Source organism: Manduca sexta, chromosome 25 (assembly GCF_014839805.1).
Source record: "Manduca sexta isolate Smith_Timp_Sample1 chromosome 25, JHU_Msex_v1.0, whole genome shotgun sequence".
NCBI lineage: Eukaryota > Metazoa > Arthropoda > Insecta > Lepidoptera > Sphingidae > Manduca > Manduca sexta.
Genome location: NC_051139.1, coordinates 4,633,489 through 4,653,636, shown reverse-complemented (window position 1 = coordinate 4,653,636; position 20,148 = coordinate 4,633,489). Strand labels below are relative to the sequence as shown.

Below are 20,148 nucleotides of genomic sequence, written 5' to 3'. Positions count from 1 at the left end.
ACGACTTTGTGTTAAGCCGCCCGAAGAAATGCAAAACATCGAGCGACCGTCAGACCAAGTCTTTTCACCTGCGCCAAAATACTTACGTGTTGGCGAGTTCTATCCGAAATGGGTTTTCTGAGACCAAAACACTGCAATAGTTCTTGGTAATTTAAAGACTTGGATTTCATTATAAGTTTAACATGTGACTGGTGTGTTTGCTTTTAATACATGAAAAATAAAACGTCCAAACCAAAGTACAAGCCTGTAAACATTCATCTCATATCATTGACGGAACATGGATATCGATAGCTGAGCACTACGGGGCTAATCGTGATGCAAACGACATTGAGCCATTATTGTCTTTAATCGTGCCCCGGATTTACACGAAATTAGGTTCAAGTACTCACATCAATAGGAAAATGAACTTTATGCATGACTAGGTACGCTATAGAAAAAACCAAAGCTGTCTTAATTTCGCACTTCGTATTACGAAATTGTATTGATTGAAACCATTGCGATATTGTAGCGAGAGTGAACGAATATTTTACGGTCGTGAATTTATTGTCTTGCTAAATAATTTTCGAGTTGAATGAGTTATTAAGCTATTTATTGGTGAAATAAGGTCTGATATCAGCAATGTTAAGTTATGCAGTAATTCTGGTTTAATGAGATCAGATACTTATTAAGAGAATTGAATGCACCTTCTTTGGACAAAAGTAGTATTATACAATATACATATATATATTTCATTAATTTATAATGCTTGCAATATCGTAGCGACTGACTGCTTCAGTGGCGGAGTTGTATTACAGTACGGTTGCAGTACTGAGGTCTCAGATTCTTGGGTCGAGCAAAGAGTTATTGGGTTTTTCTCAGTATCTGCCCGGAGTATGTAATTTGTGCCTGATATGGTGATACGCTTGCCCCCTATCTCATCATGGGACTGAATATACATGGTGGAAAGTGTGTGCATTAGTTGCACCTCTGTTCGGGGATAAAAGGCATGAGTTGTGTGTGAGTGGTCATAGCGAGTAAAGATATTGCACTTGCATCTAGAATACTGATATCTTTTTATAGGAAGTTTGAGAATATAGTTACGTAGTAACAGATAAAAATTTAGTTTATTCCTTGACTAGTTTGTGACGGTAAAAGCTATCTAAATAAATACCGTATCAGGTGCAAGGCCACAGAAAATAGTTTATTCAGAATTGGCCTCTATCACAACAAATGATTGAACCTGCGTGACTTTCAACTATTTCGTCAGATGTAAGAATTGTCACTGAAAGGTCATGAATGATATTAGACTTCGCGTGTCAGAATTATCGAATCAGGGTGTCGGGGGATGTCGCAATCAACCTTCTGTTCAATGGAGGGTTGTGAAATGCCGTTGGATAATTTTGTTAGCACCTATTACTACTATTACGTTTTACGTGTAATGCATTTTTCGCGGCTCCGATAATTGACCTCTTGACACAATGTCAGGCTGTTTCAATTGTTTTTACCTTCGTGTAACAATAAAAATAATGTTAACATGTTTTATACGATTTTCACGGTACTAAACCTTTTTTTTATTGTTGAGTAATGACGTAATACAAATTGTATTTAGGAGAAATCAAATTTGCCTTTAGTGATAACAGCCGTCTTGTAGCCTTAATCTTTATCTTTGAAATAATGTATCTAGGTAAAAAGTTTACGTTTGCTGGTGGTAGGATATATTTTATGTCCGCCCGGATAGCGAGCACTGTACACAAGGTGTTAAAAATCGCCTTAGTTGCGCACATAAGTGTGTCGCGTTTCAGGATCTGCCTGTGTATATCCGGTACCAGCAGGCCGACATAATTGTGTCGACTGCCGAGGGGTAATCATCTCTCGTCATTCAACATTCTATTGGACTCCACTCCAAAATCTAATTCAGTTGTTAAGTTTGAAGTTTCAGACAGCAACTGAATATATGCGTCAGCATGCAATATGCATCGGCTTAGGACGTGTTGTCGATTGTCAAACAAAAGGCCGCGTGTTCAATTCTCGCGATGAGACCAACGTTTCTATAATTGACGAATTTTTGTTTAAGGTTTACAACTAAGTCAGGACTCTGTAACTATTTATAATTTTAACTTTCATAACAAATCACAGTGAACTTTAGTAATTTTATTTTGTAAATTATAGAAGGGATGTTTTATATAGTATAAACATATATAAAAGTATGGTTTAGAATTGTAATGAAACAATACGTCATTATAAAAATTTTGGAGATAAATAAAATTGGCCTCTAAGATACATACATTCGGGATATAATACCTTAAAAGCTTCTGAAACGATTTCTTAAGGAACAATGTTGCGTACAAAGCGTGATGAGACAACCTGCAATTAATGCTCGTGTTCGTTTCCATTGTAATACGACAATTGTTTTATTATAATAATCTTTTTATTGAAACATAAAACATATTATTCTTGATGCATGGTAAGATATCCTTTAAGTACAATAATTATTATATCATTCTATTACAATTATTTAAACATAGAACTACTGTTAGCTGTTTTTCTGAACGTAGTAAGGTTGAGAGTTGATTACTGTTTATAACTGTTTTTCTATGGGAAGTAATTTAGTTTATTTGCCAATTCAGTATTCATCTAGCGGCAGATTTAGCGATTCTCTTTATTAATATAATGTAGTTTGTTGTGTATATTTACAGCCAAGAACTCTAAGTCTGATAACTATCTCGAATTAAATTGAAGATATGCTAAATTTGCAGTTGGAATATGTTCGGAAAAAGTTGAACGGGACTCGCTGTTGAACGAATTTAAATTAAATAGTCTGGATGTAGGTCTAATTCAAAGTATTTTATCTTAAGAAAAATCAGAGATTGCCAGAAAAATTTGTACTTTATTAACAGTTGCTCACCAGTGAGTCGACTTCATTATTAATACCTACGTATATCTAAATTAAGACTATACTATTTAAATCAAGTATGTACTTACATTGTAACAAATTACGATGGGGTTGTTATGTCTACTAAAGATAAAAACCCCGAAATTAAAAAATAATCTCGAATTACGAATAAAAACGGAAACAATCTCACAGAAACATTGCTAAAGCGAACACAGCCTCTGGTTTCTATTGTATTGTGTCAATATATTATGTGTTTTTTTTATTATGTAGCCGTTTCCCATATTCGCGTATTCTTGCGCCGTGAGGTAATACAAAGAATAGAGTATTATCAAACGCTTGTAATAGGCGATTGAGCGGTGAATGATGAAATCCTGGTGGAAACATCAATTATTTGTATGAATAGACGTTATTAGTTGTTCGCTCTTGTTCGCTTTGTGAGGTACATACGACATTTCAAAATTCTGTTTGAATATGACGGAAACAGTTATCGTATATTGAAATACAAGAGTCAAGTTCTTTATGATTTCAACAGATAATTTAATTGATACTTTTGTTTTTTTTACGCTAACCTTCAATAAATGTTTTATCTTTAGTTTCAAAAAAATATATATTCATTCGTCTAAATATTGAACAAAATTACTTAGAAATTAGTCCATAAAAATCTATAATAATCTACTAAATACATTCATAAATTATATTGTGTTAGAAGCTAATAAGTTATTGAAAAAATACTTTATTTGTATAAGTTAATTATTTGTAATGTGAAATATCCACGTTCTATTACAAATCATTTAAATGTTATTTCATGCTTCTGTCTATACCTTTTACAGATCAACTTGTAATAAAAAGAAGTCTCCAACATAATAATAACCATCACTATAATATTAAGCGCTTTTCATTACCGGATCACTGACTACTAAAATGTCCACATTTTTCCCAACAGTTATGTAACAAAGACTGGTAAATCATGGAAAATAAAACAAAGTCTCTGTTAACAATCGATTACGCAAGCGCAGTCCGCGGATGTCCGTTGGTACGAACCACTTGTTCAACACTTCGGTTGTCTTTTTTGCTTAATGACTATACCGAAACAATTTAGTGCAAAAACCGACTGTCACTAATTAGATATCGTTTTTTATTTAATGCAAAGTTCTAAGAGTATAGACTTCATTTTTGTCCTATCGAACTGTCAAATTGTCGTTGCCTGTCAAAATATAATCATAGATCTGCAAACACAGCTGGTCAAATTTAGACCACGAACGAGCGTGTGCCTTTGAATTACTGATTTATGGTTTGTTGCCCAATTACCTGTTAATTAAAATATTATCTTATCTTACTTATATCAATTTTAAAATCTTTTTTTCCGATTCCAAGACTATGTCCGCGTAAATCAACGCATCATAAAATGATGACTAAGAATTTTGTTACTTAACAAATATTAAAAAAATACTAATTTTCCATAAATTAAGGGCGGAGAGATTATAATACAGCTGTACTTAGATGCGTAATTTGCCTTATAATGTGTCCGGGAGAGTACATAGTTCGTTCTGTGATGAAACATAAAAAATGTTAGATGGTCAACATTTGCGTGCAGGCGTAAGAAATTCTGTAGATGACGATTTCAGCCGTGCAAAAATATTTTATGAGCTTTTATGACTTTGAAGCTGAGCTTTCTAGTTAATAGCCATGACCTATTACTACAACAACAATGCGTAATGTTGAAAATAAAATCTAAATATATTTGTGAAAATAACAAATTACATTTAATAATTCAAAAGAAGACTTCGAAACATCTGGAGAACATTTAAATATGTATAAAAACCACGATAAAATCTGAAAAAAAGTTTAATTTTAATGTCAAATGAATTTACTATTCCTTCAGTCAGATAGTCATACAGGAATTTACAGTACAGATGAAACAATTAAAACATTCTACTTAGATCTAAAACAAATTGACAAATCTAATAACCAAGTATTACTCTTAGAATAAGCTTATATACCCTAAATTATAATGTTACATAGCATTTCTATAAAACAAATCTAAAACAGCGGGAATACAATATAATAATGATTTATGAGTAATAATAATGTGTCAGAACACATGTTACTAACTGATAATTAAATAAATAATATCAGCATGACTACTCTATATTATTAAATCGTATAAAAAGTGATTATTACACATTGCACAGGGACTAATTTAGAATTAGTTCTATGCACCATGATATAAAATTCGGTTCATAAATAGAACTAAATTGTAAGGTAAATTCTAGATGTATTAGTGGTAGGTTTCTCATATGTGAGAATCCGCCTGGGTAAGTATCACCGCAATGTCTATTTCTGCCGCCAAGCAGCAGTGTGTAGTCATTGTTGTGTTCCGGTACGAAGAACATTCTAGCCAGTGTATCTATTGGATATATAGACTTAACATTTCATGCCTTAGGATGGCCAGTACAGTGGAATACCAAACAATATTTTATAATTTAAGGTGTTGGATGGTGTTTCTACTGTTTATGGCCGTTCATATCGCTTACCATCAGGCGAACAGCAAACTTGTCTCATAATTTAAAGCATTAAAAAAAGATGTCAGATCAAAGTACATTTAAATAAAAAAAATATGATAAGAATATCATGCGGCTGATGGTATATGCCTTGCCTACCCAAGGACTGTATTCAGCGGCAACAGCAACCAGAACTTTGAATTACAAAGCGAATGAAATTGTATCGCACACACACACACACATCACATGTTTAGTAATCGCATTAAATAATAATTGAAAATAATAGAATGTACAAAATGAAATAGATAACAACTTAAAAGGGGCATAATCTAATAGCTAATGCTCGTACGGCTTGCTAATATAATATGTATTCGTCATGCAATCCATACGAGATATTCTAAAAATTTGCTTCCTTTATTTATAAATTGTTTATGGTTAATCATGTCATAGGAAATGTGGAGTATTAAATAGTAGACATTGTGTAAGTTACTGGCTGAAACTGGTCAATTTTAATTAAATATACACGAAAAAAAAACATTGTTTTCGATACAGTGAAAGTAGAGCTGCTCTACTCGATAAAGTTTTGAGACTACTCGCCCAACTGGTTCCGTGGTGTAGTGGTTATCACATCTGCTTTACACGCAGAAGGCCGCCAGTTCGATCCTGGCCGGAATCACATTTTTGGATTTGTTTTTTCATACAATTCTGAAAGAAATAAACAGTAGAATTCATTCAGTATTAACGTCTTTTCCTATGAATGGTTCCGTGGTGTAGTGGTTATCACATCTGCTTTACACGCAGAAGGCCGCCAGTTCGAGCCTGGCCGGAATCGCATTTTTGGATTTGTTTTTTCATACAATTCTAAAAGAAATAAACAGTAGAATTCATTCAGTATTAACGTCTTTTCTTATGAATGGTTCCGTGGTGTAGTGGTTATCACATCTGCTTTACACGCAGAAGGCCGCCAGTTCGAACCTGGCCGGAATCACATTTTTGGATTTGTTTTTTTCATACAATTCTGAAAGAAATAAACAGTAGAATTCATTCAGTATTAACGTCTTTTCCTATGAATGGTTCCGTGGTGTAGTGGTTATCACATCTGCTTTACACGCAGAAGGCCGCCAGTTCGATCCTGGCCGGAATCAATTAATGTTTTATTTTATATTTTTTTCCATATAATGACTTAAATTATATTGATCGGACAACCGAGAGCTCGTAAAAACTAACCCCCTTATTCATAAACGTTTTTTATCTAAGGACGGAGTAAAGCTGTGATAACAAGCCTGTTTCTCAGTGTCCAACGGCACTGAGAAATAGACATAGGGCCGTTGTGATTGGTTATTATTGTTGTATTTCAATATTAGCCAATCACAACGGCCCTACGTCTACGCACTGCGAAGACTGCCATGCCGTCAGCACTGAGAAACAGACTTGTTATCACAGCCTTACTCGGTCGTTCGATAAAAAACGTTTATGAATAAGGGGGTAAGTCACTAGAACATGCCTGAAGTACAGTGTTTCAACGACTCCTTGGAGCTTGGAGCAGGATATAAGAGTAGTTCCATGAAGATTTTTAACATACTTCAATTTTTATATTTAAAGAACCATTTTCAAAGAAACCTGCGATCACACAAATATGAACAAAGAATCAACCTCTTTGTATCTTCATAAACAGCTGCTACAACAACGACATCAATAAAGAATCCACCTCTTAGTTAATATTGTTCTTGTCGCTACAGCTCCTATTTATAAAAGCCGGCAAACAACTTAGCGCACTACCGAGTGGTAGGATATTTTTTTGTACCGAGCTGTGGCTACAGTAATGTATAAAATACTCCCCCATCACGCGATAGTATGCTCAAGTTGTTAGCCGGCTATTAGACAATTGAGTCCGCCTAGTAAGACTCTTCATACAAATTACAATAGGCGTATGCTTTTAAGTAGAACGATGTATTATACCAGTTCTTCTGATATAATACGCAACTGGTTCCGTGGTGTAGTGGTTATCACATCTGCTTTACACGCAGAAGGCCGCCAGTTCGATCCTGGCCGGAATCACATTTTTGGATTTATTTTTCATAAAGTTTTAAATGAAAAAAGCAGCGATAGCCTAGTTGGTTGTGGAACGGATTGCCGAGACGAATGTTCGCAGTTTCAAATTCCAAGGCACACACCTGACTTTAAAATTCATGTGTGTATTCTTTGCGAATTCGAACCTTCAACCTTCTTTATAAATCAGGTTTTGTAGTGTAGTGGTTATGACATGTGCTTTACACACTGCAGGCTGCAAGTTCAAGTCTGGTTGGAATCATATTTTAGATTTCATTGAAATTTTATCTTACTATTAATTACCAAATCCAGTACCTGATAAAAAAAAACATTAATACTTTGATACGATGTCAAAATATTTTTTTTAAGCTTTTTGTTTCACAGTAGTGACAATATTCAGCATAGCGAATTATTAACGTAAAAGAAAAACACGCACGTTGCACAAATAGTTGTCCCACACGGAACTCGAACTGATGACCTTTCACGCTGGATACCGCTGTGTCATGTTGCTAAAAACGTTGCATTTAAATATCAAACTAACGAAAGAAAGTTGTGTATGAATGTAGAGTTTGTGGTTTCAATTTGTTTGTGATTTAGGAATGATTGAAAAACTGATACTAATTACTTTGAATAAAGTGATTTTTAATATCAACAGTTATATCTGACATATCAGCTAAGATAAAAGACTTTCAATATTCATTATGGCTCTCCCTCCAGCAAATTCTTCCCTCGGTCTTGAACGATTCATTCCTTATTATCGGCGAGTCACGGACGGGAATTTACAAATATTTTCGTTTTTGAAGAGATGTACGGATTCAACAATTATAGTGGCATTTTCATTATGAAATTAAAGAAACAATATCAACATTATAAAAAATGAGAAATAACCAAAATGAAGATAACATATTGTAGACATATATATATTTTTCTATATGTATTATGTATTTCGATCACAGTATAAATACAAATATATATAATATTATGAGCCCTGTATTATAACTGTTCCACTGCTGAGCACGGGCCTCCTCTACTACTGAGAGGGCATTAGTCCACCACGCTGGCCTAGTGCGGATTGATAGACTTCACACACCCTTAAATTTCTCATAGAGAACTTATCAGGTATGGATTTTCTCACAATGTTTTCCTTTACAGCAAGCTATAATTCACAAAGAAATTTCGATTAGATAGCTTCTAAAAATGCGGTTAGCGCTTTGTTTCGTTGGAGGCAATTACATTATGTCATTTTTTCCCCGACCTTCTGGCATCTCAGTAAAAACTTATCACAGGCTTAATGATCTCTATAAGATCGCAATGCCTAGACAATTCAGATAAAGACTTCGATTAACTAAAAAAATGGATCGCCTGCTAGTTCTATTATGAAATACTCTTTGAAACCGGGTCTTTGATTTAATAAAAAGATTTATCAATGTTCTCTCGTTAATAGACCAGGCATGTGGATATATTATTATATTTCATACATATTTTTTGTTCGTACATTGTGCGCCAATCTAAATTATATCGTGGGCATTATGTCCGTTTTGCGGTTTTTACCTCAATGCGTATTCGCAAAATATGTTTGGATTATAAACAATGGCAGTGGAATTGATTTATTAAAATATGTACTTGTGTCAATATTCTTTTGGTTTTCTTAATGTTTTTATCCATAAATAGTAAAATATATTCTTCAGGATATCATTAGTTCATAAAGTAATTGTAAATTAAATTATTGTTTTTAAATATTTGACCTATAAAAAAAAACTTAACAATTAATTACTTCAATGACTACTGTCTAAACGAATATCTACGTATCGTATAATTCAGTGTGTCTAAAGCGAATAATTCGCGTATCGAAAATACGACGCTGATTTCTCCATGATATATGCGATAATTCAACCAGCATTACTTTCACAAATAATATAATAAATTACTTTTCCGAACAACGTATGTGTACGAGTGTTAAGTTATTACAAATTTGGAATTTTTTTTTGGAGCCAAAGACTATTGGACTGCTATTTATAAAATATGGAAATATTGTGCGAAATTATGTGTATAGGGTGAGAGAAAAAAAAGAAATGTAAATAAAGTTGTTTTCTATCTTTCTTTTTTTATCGACCAAATAATTTATTAGTTTGTTTGCCATATTCTATATTTCCAGTGCCCAAACGTATAATCAATACGTAATCGATGTGCGTAAGACATTTTGTAAATACGCAGCACTCTGGGTGAGCGGCAGGCCTTGGCCAGTAACCGCGGGCGGACACAATGTCACCCGCCTAAATCTAGATCGAAGTCACGTCAGCATGTCTCGGCGCATTCAAACGTCTCTCGACTTTGTCCGGGTTACCATTATGGGGCTGTTTGGAGACAGGGTGATTGGCAACTGAACTGAATATTATGTTTTTGCAATGTATGTGTAAAGTAATTGTTTTTCCCCGCACCGGTTTATTACGTTGTTCGCAATTATTTAATTGGCCTAGTGACAAAGGAGGTCATATCTGCATCAAGTTACCAGACGTGGAACAAAATATAGACTAGGTATTTGTAGACATTGGAAAACGTAAAATTGACTTTAGTAATATGTGGTAATTGATTTTCAATTTTGTTTTGATACTGATAGAACTGCAAATGCTGTTTTACGTTAAACTAATATTTTTTTTAAGGTAAGGAATATAATCGCTTTATGATACTAAGTGGCCTTAACAAATTTGAAACAGACCATCAAGAGGCCGGTAAATGCATATATGTATTTATCCGATTCCAACAGGCCGGCATAATTGTGTCGACTGCGGAGGGGTAATCATTTATCGTCAATCAACATTCTATTGGACCCACTCCACTTACAACCAGGTGCTGTGGGGTACTTTGCCGTGTTGTATAAAAAAATGATCCTTCTGTATTATTCCATTCAAATATTGACCAATAAAGCATATTGCCATAAAGCATCAATTAACCCGCTAATGCAAGGACAATTTTTATTATCAAACATTTATCAATCATGAGTCCTGCGGCTCTGGTTGTACTGAACCAATTGTGCAAATGCCAAGGTGGTACATTCCATTACTGCCTACATTACAGTGGTGCGTTTTACCGGCTATTATAACTTGACCTTTACGGAACTATAAGTTCGCTTTTAAACTGGATTTTAATTTTAGTGTACTGCACATAAATTTAAGTGTTAAGTGTGGTATGCATTATATGTATTATATTTTGTCCATTGTTATTACTTTATTTTTGAAGTGATTGAAATCTCGTGAATTATGTATTTAACTGCATTTTTTTTATAGAACAATTTACAAAAACATATTGTTTGTTGAACGAAGGTTTTTTAAAATTGAAATGTTGTTTTAACTAGAAGTTGTCGCAAAAAGTACACTTACCTTCAAAAGTAGCTAAACAAATTAAAACCGTCAAAATGCTTCTACACTTTTAACTTCATTCGAAATATTCTTTTTATTTATCTAAAACAAAGTAAACTCTATAAAGTTAATTTTAGTAAAGAAAAGACAATTTTTGATAAGGGTGTAAAAGTTTAAAGGTTATTTGAAATATTGATTTTTTAATCTACTTAGCTCACTGTTCAGTAGACAAAATGAGTAAAATTAAATAATAGGGCGAAAAGGAGAAAAAAATATATTACAAGGGAAGATGAAACCATACAGACAATAAACCGATTATATGAGCTTTAAAACAATATTTTTTTATATTCTAAAACATGTACGTATGTAGATGAGATTGGACTGCATACTGCTTTAAGTCGGAAGAGTTTGTAAACAAAAACTACGGTGAAGATTTGACTTAGAAAGTTAACATGACATCATGGACAGACATGATTTGATAACTTATTCTTCTGGAAAAAGGGAAGCAACTGAAGTCTTTCCCTAAAGATAAAAATTACTCATGAAGTATACCATACGTTATTCAAGGAATGAATAAATAAATTATAAACAAATATCTGGCCACTTTTCAACTATCTATTGCTTTGTTGTAACTGACAGTATTGAACTATTCGTATTTCGAACAAAGGAATTATTTCAGAAGAAGGTATTCTTTGTTTAAAGCCCTCTTTTAAAATGTACTGAAATCCGTGGGTGTGGTACAGATGGTAGAATTTTAGACTATTATATTACTGTATTACAGATTATGATAATGTACTTTTAAATACCGTCTTGACATACAAAACTTGCAACACCCAGATCGTAGATAACAAGGCGGGGGTCTATTTATAATGGTCGTAATTTGTATCATTTCCAAGTGTCCAGCAAGAGTACAGCGACCGTTCCCACAGCCTCTATTGAAATTATACCGACTTTAAAGGTCGTAGCTAATGTTGACGCATATTCAAATGAACTAGATTGGATTGGAAGAGTGTGAGCTTTGCTTATGTTTGCAGCTGCTAAATGAAGTTCGCATTTATAGGTTTTATTAGTGAGATTTTTTTATGTTTACGCGAATGTTACACATCGAAATAAAACTATTTGCAATACACTATATATTGTAAAAACATTGCTTTTGTTTGCGGCTTCTCTCGCGTGCAGGAGTTTTCCGGAATAACAATATCACTTTATGTTTAACGGAGATAAAATGTAGTCGAACCTTCCCTAGGTCTTAAACTATCTTCATACCAAATTTCATAATAATCCCTTCAGTAGGTTTTGAGAAAATTGATAACATGCAGACGACAGGGATAGGGGAATATAAATAATGTTGTATAATATCTATAGACGTATACTTATAAAAAGGAAGGTAAATATTATTACTTTGACGTTTCGGACCACCAACACCTGAGTCTCCCCGTAATCATGAAGGCTGCAAAGTCTTCGAAACGTCGGGGGAAAATTAATTAATATAAAAAAAACGCGATAAAATCCGAAAACTATTTTTATTTCGATGAATATTAGTGAGACGTAACATTTTTTTGTATCGATCAACTCGATCAATTGTAATCTGTCTCTTATTATTCCTTTGTAAACCATAAATGGATGCCACTCTTTTTTATAAAACACGAATAATTTTGAACTCATCATCGATTACGTCAAAGTAACTGCTCTCCATTGCATTTTATTTAAATATTTGAAACCTATCGTTGTGTAGAAAGTCGTTGTTTTTATGCGTGGCACGTTTTTGTTCCTCGCACTAGTATTATGCAATTGAGTCTAACAGTTTTCATAGCCTATTTCGCGTTTATTGATATTCAATGCGCTTAGTTTTTCGTATATTTTAATCGCAGAGGAGTTTCGACAATTCTATTCTTGTACAGATCGTGGTGCATTTCAATGTTTTTTTTTCTGAGAAGTCTATATACGAATGATGTTGTCATAAATTGTAATAATTTTATTTTAATCATTGATGTGGATTAATTTATTTAGTATGGTACCGGATAAAGCTGTGTGTAATTATTTTGTAATTTAATAATAGTTATGAAAATCTTAGATGTAAACCACTGTTACAAAAAAACAAAACAAGTTGATTCCAATACTTACACAACGGTTATGGAAAAATTAGGTTTGAAATAAAACGTTCAGAGATTATGAAATTTTTATCATAACTAAAAAGCGACAAAGAATGGCGACTGAAATATTTTTAGCTCTATTTTATGACTGAATTGTTATTACGTACTACGTTTACATAAACTGTTGCTTTCAGACTCTGTTTTGATGTTAGAGAATTTTATATTTAATGTAAGTTCATTTAAAATTGTAGTTACTGCCTTGATGCCGTAGTTGTATTACGATATGATTCCAGGCTTAGGTCTTTGGTTCCATTTCCTGGTCGAGCAGTGATATAGGGTTCTTCTGCTCAGTATCAGTCTGGAGTTTGGAATTTGTGCCCGATATGGCGATTGGCTCGCTCCCTATCTTGGGACGGAATACATAGGGCGGAATGTATGTGCACCTCTTACGCTTCTGCCTACACTTTCGGAGACATAGGAGTGATGTGTGTGTAAATTTATTTAAGATATTTGGTTAAGCAAAATAAAATTTGTCATGAACGCAGGAACCGCATATTTTACTTATAATACCTATACTATGTGCCAAATGTTATTTGAGGGCACGTTAGTGTTTTCAACAGTTAACGCACCAGTAAAATGTTACAAGGAGAACACGAGTGTGAAGGAGATGGCGTGACGACTATTCAGCCCCTACATTCTGGCTGAGTTTCAAGTTTCAACTAAAATATTTAATACAGAGAAAGAGAGAAAGAGAGGAGAGTGTTTCAGTCTTCAGAGAGATGTAGAACTGAGAAAAATGAAATAAATAATGCGAAATAATTTACTAATTCTCACTTGGAATAAAAAGAATTATATCCAAAGATCTTTTAGTTTTAATGCCATAGGTCTGCATACGTTGGTAATGTACATTAATTAATAAATATTTCTCATGCAAATTATATAGATTTACAATGTTCCTCTAATTGATTGATAAAATTAGTAATAAAACACTTATATATCAAGGTTGTTGTAATTGTAATGATCCATTAAAATTATAGAGTGATTGAAATAATTGTAGCTGAGTATTTTTATAACGGTAATAATGTAAAGGTTGATCAGTAGTATATTATTTTTATTGAACCGTCTGGAAATAAATTTAACAGCTCGTTTCTACATAATAAGTAAAAGAGATAATTAAAGTCATAATACAAACTTCACAATTTTGACAAAACTAACAGACAGACAAGTCAGACAACAGACAAATCTTGATTGTTAGTATCAATGAACAAGCTTTTTTAAACGATCACTCCAAAGTGATCCTTATGATGGTAAGCGGAGTTCGGTCCAGATAGTGTCGACTAACCAGAGATGGTTACCCATCGCCAATCGACACAATTATGCTGGCCTCTTTGAAACCGGATGTACATAGGGATATCCCAGTACGTGACGCACTAAGTTGCGTCCTTATGTCGGATTCTACACTTTCTATACGGTGGTCGCAGTTCGGACGGACACGTAGTTTCTACAACCAGCAAATCGCAGCTGGACGTAAGATGTTCCAAAATGTCTTGTAAGTTTGTGGTAAGAATGAACAACTTTTCTGGCTAAAACTTCCTCAAATCTAAAATAGCCCGCGCAAAGGTTTGTCAAACTAGAGTGATGTAGATTTTAGGCAGCGTGGCGGGATTACTAGAAGCTAATAGAAAAAACAAAGAATATATTTTTATGCGAATACGGTTGCACTTATCGGTGATCGGAAGCATTGTGCTGTCAATCATTAGCTTCTATAGATGTCTAGATATTTTTTTATTAGTTTTTATTACAGTTTTTTTATATTCATAAATATTTTATAGGCGTAGAAATATATAATTTTTTAATTGCAATTACTTGATTTTGCGGCTCAATTTTTTTTAAATGTTTCTTTACCGAAATGCCCAACTGAGTAATTTTCCGGGACAATGGTTAGTCTATAATGTTATGTTTATCTAGGATTTGTTCTGTGTGTAAAATTTTATCCAAATCTATTAAGCGATTTTTTTTTTATTTCCAATTAATATTCAAACTTCTTTTATCAGCAATTCTCATTCGCATATACAGATAATGTTTTATTTATATACGGACACCGCAAATTGGGGTCCAATAGAATGTCGAGTGACATGTTTATCTCGGCAGTCGACATAATTATGCCGGCCTGTTAGAACAGGATATACACAGGCTGATCCCGGAACGCTGCACACTTAAGTGTACTTGTGTACGGTGGTCACCATTCGGGCGGATAAAAATATATTCTACACCTAGCAAATTTGTTATTAATAATTACGATAAAGAAAACAGGGGGCCTTGAGGAAGTCCGTTTGTGGTAAAATTAATAGCTCAATGGTATGCATGAGTGACAGACATTGTGACGTCGTGATACGTTCAGAAAATATTAATCTTAACGGAACTCAATCAAGGTCCGCCTTGAATACCTTTTAAGTATATTAATATATCGTATTGTATGATTAGATAAATTTTTCCATTGGTGATCTCTGGCATTGATATATATGCTATCTCAGTATATGCACAGACATAGCTTTGTTGTCGAAAGGTTAAACCACGATGTAAATATATCTATACGTATCTGTACTAATATTAAAAACGCTGAAGAGTTTGAACGCTTTCATCTCAGAAACTACTAAACCGATTTCAGAATTCTTCACTAATGTGAAGCTACGTTACTCTTGAGTGCTATAAGCTTTTTTTATCTCGGGAAAATATTTACCGAAGCCGCATTCAAAGCCAGTCATGAATACTCGACTTGGGTCGTACCAAACTCTCAAAAAAACCAGCGTTTAGAGTTTGCTCATGCGTATAATGAGTAACTAAGCGTGATATTCGGAGCCCCAAACAATTTCTACAATTCACATATAGTATTGAAATTAAACTAATTTTCGGATTCTATCGCGGTGCTAGTATTTTATTTTCTCCCGACGTTTCGAAGACTTTGCAGCCTTCATGGTCACGGGGGGGACTGAGGTGTTGTTCATCCGTAAAGTCAAAGTTACAATATCTACCTACATTTTACAATTATACAACTTTTTTAAATTTTTTTAAATTTTAGCTGTTGGTGGTCCGATCTACGCAGAATGAGCTCACAGTGTCTTGAAGTCTGGCAGCCGGTCTTTTGGGTTCCGATTTAATTAAATGTAGAACTGGATCCCAGGCTTGTGCAAGCTTCCAACCATCTTCCCTATTGAAATTAGGATGTTTTTAATTTCAATAGCCTCGCGAATCATCCTAGGCAGGAATCGGTGTTCTTTGGCGAGGATTTGTGGCTTGTCTAGTCGCAGATAATGATTGGCGCCTCCCTCAGAGTGTTCAGCGACTGCAGACTTCGTCGAGCGTCGGTGTTTCACGTCAGCTATATGTTCTTTTACGCGGGTCCCTATATTTCTTTTGTTTGCCCGATATAAGAGAGGCCACAGTTGCAATCTATTTTGTATACTCCCGGTTCTTGTAGAGGTATGTGACACTTGACAGGTGGTAAAATTGACTAATCTTCTTAGGCGGCTTAAAATAAGTTTTTATGGAAGCACGCTTCAGGATGTAGCCAATCTTGTCGGTGACTCCTCTTACATATGGTAATACAACCGGAACACGTTCAACTGTGGCTGGTTTCACTCGGTTTCTGTGACGGCGGCGTGGAATTTGGAGCTTGTTGTCTCGCAGTACTTGCTTGACATGTTGCAGCTCAGCGGCCAGGTGTTTCTCGTCACAGATTCCTTGTGCTCTCTGAAACAAAGATTTGCCCACGGTAGCTAACTGTTTTGGGTGGTGATGAGATTCACCGTTCAGATATTTATCAGTATGGGTCTGTTTCCGATATACAGTATGACTTAAGGTCTGATTAGGATTACGGATGATTAAAACATCTAAGAAAGCAAGAGATTTATTGTGTTCTAACTCCATAGTAAATTGGATTTTATTGTTGATGGAGTTAAGGTGATTTAAAAATGCAGTTACTTTATCAGATGGTAAAATTGTTTAAAGTAACTGCATTTTTAAATCACCTTTAAAAATGCAGCAGACCCATACTGATAAATATCTGAACGGTGAATCTCATCACCACCCAAAACAGTTAGCTACCGTGGGCAAATCTTTGTTTCAGAGAGCACAAGGAATCTGTGACGAGAAACACCTGGCCGCTGAGCTGCAACATGTCAAGCAAGTACTGCGAGACAACAAGCTCCAAATTCCACGCCGCCGTCACAGAAACCGAGTGAAACCAGCCACAGTTGAACATGTTCCGGTTGTATTACCACATGTAAGAGGAGTCACCGACAAGATTGGCTACATCCTGAAGCGTGCTTCCATAAAAACTTATTTTAAGCCGCCTAAGAAGATTAGTCAATTTTTACCACCTGTCAAGTGTCACATACCTCTACAAGAACCGGGAGTATACAAAATAGATTGCAACTGTGGCCTCTCTTATATCGGGCAAACAAAAGAAATATAGGGACCCGCGTAAAAGAACATATAGCTGACGTGAAACACCGACGCTCGACGAAGTCTGCAGTCGCTGAACACTCTGAGGGAGGCGCCAATCATTATCTGCGACTAGACAAGCCACAAATCCTCGCCAAAGAACACCGATTCCTGCCTAGGATGATTCGCGAGGCTATTGAAATTAAAAACATCCTAATTTCAATAGGGAAGATGGTTGGAAGCTTGCACAAGCCTGGGATCCAGTTCTACATTTAATTAAATCGGAACCCAAAAGACCGGCTGCCAGACTTCAAGACACTGTGAGCTCATTCTGCGTAGATCGGACCACCAACAGCTAAAATTTAAAAAATTTAAAAAGTTGTATAATTGTAAAATGTAGGTAGATATTGTAACTTTGACTTTACGGATGAACAACACCTCAGTCCCCCCCGTGACCATGAAGGCTGCAAAGTCTTCGAAACGTCGGGAGAAAATAAAATACTAGCACCGCGATAGAATCCGAAAATTAGTTTAATTTCAATGTCTAACATTCGCGTAAACATAAGAAATCATTATCACATATAGTACACAATATTGATATTCATTTAATCAATTCTATAGAGCTAAGATATATTAATCGTATTTCCAGCAGTTAATATTAAAATCATTTTCGAGTTTCCGAGTGGGAAATTGAATGTGCCAAGAATATTTAATACATATTTTGTTTAGAATGGGTGGGGCCAAACGGAGCGACTGCAGATAGTTACGTGAGAAACGACATTGTCCTTGCTCGGGTAATTTAGGGCACGATTAAGTACGCTATTTGTTAGGATTATTCTCTTGAACCAACCTCCATAGAGAACGGTAGAATATGTAAGACACGATATTTGTTGCAAACTTAGTTCAAGCGCATTCTGCAGTCTTGTGTCGCTAAATATTATTGTTAATGTATATTAACCAAGCATGGATGCTCTATCGGACACGAATTAAATTCCCTAATACACTAAATGTGTTGTTCGAATAAAAAAACGGGTATTGCTTGATCTGGATATTGAATTCATGTCCTTGTTTTTTAGTCGAAGTGACTTAACTAGACTAATTCGTCATAAATATTTAAAAATGGGTTACGGTTTTAAATAATTTAAGATTGAGTAAGATTTCTATTAATTTTGCTAGTGGAGTAATCAGTACGTCCGTTACATGGGTGTTACACAGAGAGAACAATTAGTTGCCGTTTTCAATAAATGATCCCAATCGCTTTTTTCGATCTATTCCAGAAATGACCCAATCAGAACACAGATTTATTGACATGTTTACAAATGAGTTATTTTGGTTGTTTCATCTAGGATTCGGATTAACCCGTCATGACTTGTCAAAATTTTATTTTCAAATATGTACAGGTAGCTGAATGTTTGCCGCCAAACATTGACAGCTACGCGTGTGACGGAAAAATAACCTTATTATGTAGTATATAAGGTTATAATCCCGTGACACACGCAAATGTCATGTAGCTGTCTTGGCTCGCCGGCGAGCCACGAGAGACCAAGAGAGATTGAGATTAGGATTGTTTATTGAAAACGTCTGTTAATCGATTCTAGCGACAAAGTCAAGAACACTTTCTTTTAAATTTAGCCGAATACAGAGGCCATTACATATATTAAAACCACATATAATTTATTTTCTAACAAGAAGTATCACAAATTATAACCAATTCGGTCAGACAGGTACAGGTTAGAAACACAAGATTTAAATCTAAATACAAATACAATAGAAAATTATTGCATCGAATACGTCGTGACGTCTATTTGCCAATATGATTTCCATGGCAAGGAATAACAATTACGTACGCAATAACATTATTCGGAGCATATTGTTTGTTAACAATTTCATAATGGGCCATTAACATAATCGATTGTTAACAGCAATCTTAGCCGATCGACACAGCGACCCGCCCGCGGCGACTATGCGAACAAATTGTATTGGAATATTCATATTGTAATTTTGATAGATAATAGAGGTTTGTCGATGAACTGATTTGAGGATTATCGAAATTGACTTCAATAGACCTAAACTGTGTTAACATTATCATCAATATCAAATTCTTAACTATTTAACAATTATTAAATGCGAAAATTTATAAAAATGTTTGGATGTTTGTATGTTTGTTAGAAGTGAACGCAGTAAGAACTGAATGGATTTGGATGGAATTTCGTACATGAGCAGACCACGGGCACAACGGTCCTTACTACGGGATAGGTCCGGAAAAAGTAGCCCCTCAACATAATACGGGTAGAACATATCCTGGATCATAAGTTACTTCTTATCGCGAAAATTTACTGCCATGAGAAAGAATGCGATTTTTAGATCGCTGGCGTCGTAGGTAGTGTTTTAGGGACTTTTGTAGCGGAAAAGACTTTTCACGAGGTTAAAGCCGCAAGCAATACCTAATATTTAACAAACGGTTGTAGTTAGTCTTCTCGGTGTTTACTTATTCCTTTGTTTCATGTATAATATTCAAAAAAAGAAAATTATTTTAAAAATGAAAAAACAATTTAACCAGTAAAACGGACGTTATGAATGTATGCCAAAGATTTTATCATCAAAACTCTTTTGCTTCGCAGCAGTTTTCATTTAAAGTAGACAATTTTTTGTGAAGTACTCACATGACATTTGGCATATTTTTTGCGATCATGTTCCGTGACCTTGTTATTATTTACGCCATGTAATGATGTTAGAAAGGGATAAAACATAGGAAGTGGTAAATAGATTAATGTTTTATTATTTTTTTATTGCTAATAACTGGATTGAAATAAAATTGCCAGTTTCCTTAATAG

The 20,148-nt window shown here is 34.6% G+C and overlaps 5 non-coding genes across 5 annotated transcripts; all 5 read left to right on the top strand.

Moving 5' to 3' along the window:
- Positions 1–5,976: 5,976 nt before the first annotated feature.
- Positions 5,977–6,049, top strand: Trnav-uac. The gene has a single exon. It is a non-coding gene; the product is annotated as a tRNA-Val (tRNA).
- An 83-nt stretch (positions 6,050–6,132) lies between these two features.
- On the top strand, positions 6,133–6,205 carry Trnav-uac. The gene has a single exon. It is a non-coding gene; the product is annotated as a tRNA-Val (tRNA).
- An 83-nt stretch (positions 6,206–6,288) lies between these two features.
- On the top strand, positions 6,289–6,361 carry Trnav-uac. Its single transcript has one exon. It is a non-coding gene; the product is annotated as a tRNA-Val (tRNA).
- Positions 6,362–6,445: 84 nt separating this feature from the next.
- On the top strand, positions 6,446–6,518 carry Trnav-uac. The gene has a single exon. It is a non-coding gene; the product is annotated as a tRNA-Val (tRNA).
- An 840-nt stretch (positions 6,519–7,358) lies between these two features.
- On the top strand, positions 7,359–7,431 carry Trnav-uac. Its single transcript has one exon. It is a non-coding gene; the product is annotated as a tRNA-Val (tRNA).
- Positions 7,432–20,148: the final 12,717 nt, after the last annotated feature.